Raw genomic sequence first — 3,824 nt, 5'->3', positions numbered from 1 at the left:
GTATGCAGAGTGTGGGCGTCTTCCGGTTACCAGGTGCAGGAATTTCAAATTTATCGGCTATGCTGATTCTCAAAATGGACCATCGAAACCACTGGCAGCCACCAATATTCCCGACTATTTTATGTATACCCTACTGTAGTGACCCAGCCGGAAGTTATTTGGTTTAGTGCTACCAAAAGAGTTGTATCGTCCTCTGTGGTGTTGTGGTTAAGACATCGGACATAAGGCTTGTAGGTACAGGGTTCGCAGCCAGGTACCGGCTCCCACCCAGAATGAGTTTTAATGACTCAATGGGTAGGTGTAAGACCACTACACAGACTAGTATAACACTAACAATTAACATCTAACCCACTGTCCTGGACATAGCCCAGAACTTAGAACTTAGGTGTGTGCCCATGACAGCGTGCTTTAACCTTAATTGGATATAACCACGAAGAAGTTGAATGAAATGAAATGAGTTGTAATATTTCAACCTCTAGGTAGCAAACATTGTTTTGCTTCCTCAAGGGCTATTGTGTCACACCAGGACCGACCGAGGGCTTGCATTAAGACACTACCTGAACATTGTAAAACAAAAATAACAAGTAGTAAACTAATATATATTTAATTTCTAAAAGGTCTTCAGTTTACACTAAATCAATGAATCGCGATTCTACTTATATAAAAAAAAAAAAGAAAAAAAAAAGACTGATCAAATCACTGACAAATTTGAATTAAATCAGTTTCAAAGTCCGAACAGTTGTCAACTAAACAAGTCACATTCGACGTAGGTGGCTTGCGAATCGAAAGGAAATTTCATATCGGCAACGATAACAGGATCTTCTATGGTTACTTCAAGATTCCTACACCATCCAGTCCTTCGTCATTGCCATGACGCTAGCTAGTTGTGGTTCACATCTCGTGAAGTCCGTCACCTCGAGCTTTCCATATTAATCAAACAAAAACCTATAACAAATGAAGTCAACATAAACATGGTACTTATTACCCCGTCGTTGCACCTTATGTGTCAACAAAAACAGACCCCTTACATCCCCTTACATCAACAGTGAAGACTGTTCTCCAAACGTGCACCTCAATTTGAAATATCACATTTCACCACAATTTGAAATATCACATTTCACCAACAACAGTCTATACAGACTAATCTCTCCGTGCACACAAACTATTCAATAGGCTCCCCAATGGCTAGCTCTATCGCTACCACAAAAATAACCACACTCTAACGTCATTACAATAATCAAATGGTACCCCAAACCCGTAACACTAAATCGGTACATTCGCATTTCCAAACCACCAACTTAACTCTTCTCCCAAAAATTAATAATGTACAATATATTCCCAAAGAATATACAACAGTACTATTAATAATTACAACATTTTCCTACTCCTGACCATCTTTAAAATATTACAAAATATATATGTTGTAGTTCTGACTACATGTATTATATATTTTAAAATGTATTTTAACCAAAATATAATATATTTACAAAACCAGTACTCACCCCAGCTGTCCACACCACATTCCTACATCTCTGCACAATAACATTTCAGCAGCATACCAACAAGTGTAAAGCCTGTAGCTAACTCTGGGTCCAACTGCCAGATTACCAAGAGAATGCTGTTTTTATCAAGTAACAGCACGGACTGCACACATAGTGCATGTAATGCACGTGTGGATCAACGCAAAACAACCACAGAGCATTGGTATTACACTGCGCACAAAAATATCTGCACCACTGTGAGTAAAATATATACACAATATTTTAATAAACATTTTAATACAATTTGGTTGTGACATTCTCTTCCAAAGTACAACGTTAACCATGGTGAGATTGTTGGTCATCGGAGCCTTTAGTCCATCGTCTGAACTTCTGTTCGTCCGTCATTCAACGTTTCCTTTGAAATTTAGCTTCTTCTACTGTTTTGATTGAATTGTTCCGAAATTTAGAAGCCTACCTTCTGGAATTGTGATTAGATAATTGTGTATAGGTTTTCTCAGGGGCAGTCTTCAAGAACTAATGGACAGATATTTAGAAAATGTTTATTTTTTTTAATTTGTATTAAATTTTAATGTTTTAAATAGAAATATAGCATTGAACACTTGAAAGTCTATCTCCTTCTAGAGTTTTGATCGAATAGTTCTGAAACTTGGTACTGTGATTCTCTTGGGCAGTCTTTACAAACTAATAGAGATATTTAGCAATAATGTTCATAGTAATTGTATGATCTGTAAGGACAGTTATGTGTACCTGGCCAAAGTTAAACGTAGATTGACCAAGACTGGTTATATTTTGACAGAGATTTTGAACTTTACGCAGAGACGAAAATGCAGCTTTAATGAGTGTTTCACTCAGTGGTGTCCTCTTTGCGTGTGAGTGTGTGTTAAATCAGTTACTTGAATATATAATGTGCTTTCTCTTCCTTCCTTCTCTCTCTCTCTCTCTCTCTCTCTCTCTCTCTCTCTCTCTCTCTCTCTCTCTCTCTCTCTCTCTCTCTCTGTGTGTGTGTGTGTGTGTGTCTATTGATCACGTGTCGAAATCACTATGATAGACAATCAATAGCCTCATTTTAAAATGCGCTGACGTTTCGTTAAGCTAACATTCCTGTCTTGTACAGATGTTCCACACTTCTTGCTCTCATCCGACCACGTGATGTGTGAAATCTGGCCTTCACGTAATTCACATTGATTTCATAATACTACGTATTATCTAATGAACGTTACATCTCTTTGTGTAGTTTAATTTCTATTGATAAATATTTAGATACATCATATGTCACTGGTACCCCTTTGTGTGTTTAAGCTCTATTGATAACACGTAGATCTTTCTTATGTCATTGGGAGTTTGTTCCAGCTGGTTTGCCAAATCGATTTCCTTTCTGTGCTACATGGAATGAAAACGTCTATACTGGTCCATGTAATCAGACACGATGTAACTGTTTTACCTGTAACTGTAACACCTGTATGGTAGAACTAGTTTTTAAATTGTGAAATTTTTTCTCATTTGCCACCTTCGCAGAAGTTACCCCACGGGTTGTAGTGTGTCGTTTTGTAATAAAGTGTCGAATTGTAATAATAATAATAATAATAAAAAAATAATTCTAATCTACTCTAACTTAATCTTGGGGCCGAAATAGGTACCACCAGACCAAATTTGGTATATTTATTCATTAGTTTGTCGATCCACAGACTTGGGAAATTACCAATATTGTTGTACATGTAGTGCGTTAAGGGTGTTTTTGGAGCAATAGCGCTAAAGTGCCGTTTTGTAATAAACTTTCTTTTCCATATGTTATGTTGCTGATTAAGATCCCAAAATCACTGTCAATGCTCAACAGGACAGGGGCAACAAATTCCCATTCCAACTTTCATCAGGTTTAACAAACAAACGGAATTATTTCAGTTTATTACAAAACGACACTGTATACCAAGGTATATGCATGTCTATAACACACACACACACACACACACACACACACACACACACACACATTCATCCATATATGCATAAAAACACATATTACTCATTGGTGCATGCATGCACAAACGCACGCATACATACACACACACAGACACACAAACAGACACACACACACACACACACATACACACACATACTGACACAGAAACACACACACATACACAAACACACACACACAGACACACAAACAAACACACACACACACACACCTATACACACTCACACAGACAGACACACACACATAAACACACATACACACACACACACACACACACACACACACATACACACACACACACACATCCAGATATGCATAGAAACACATATTACTCATTGGTGCCTGCA

At 37.6% G+C, this 3,824-nt stretch overlaps 1 long non-coding RNA gene across 1 annotated transcript; it reads right to left on the bottom strand.

Moving 5' to 3' along the window:
• Positions 1 to 590: 590 nt before the first annotated feature.
• Positions 591 to 1,624, bottom strand: LOC121388027. The gene is made up of 2 exons (XR_005959924.1): positions 1,503 to 1,624; positions 591 to 945 (listed from the first exon to the last, which is right to left on the bottom strand). It is a non-coding gene; the product is annotated as an uncharacterized LOC121388027 (long non-coding RNA).
• Positions 1,625 to 3,824: the final 2,200 nt, after the last annotated feature.

Source organism: Gigantopelta aegis, chromosome 14 (assembly GCF_016097555.1).
Source record: "Gigantopelta aegis isolate Gae_Host chromosome 14, Gae_host_genome, whole genome shotgun sequence".
In the NCBI taxonomy this organism is placed as follows: Eukaryota; Metazoa; Mollusca; class Gastropoda; order Neomphalida; family Peltospiridae; genus Gigantopelta; species Gigantopelta aegis.
Note: the sequence above shows the minus strand (reverse complement) of the source record. Positions and strands in the feature narration are given on the sequence as shown.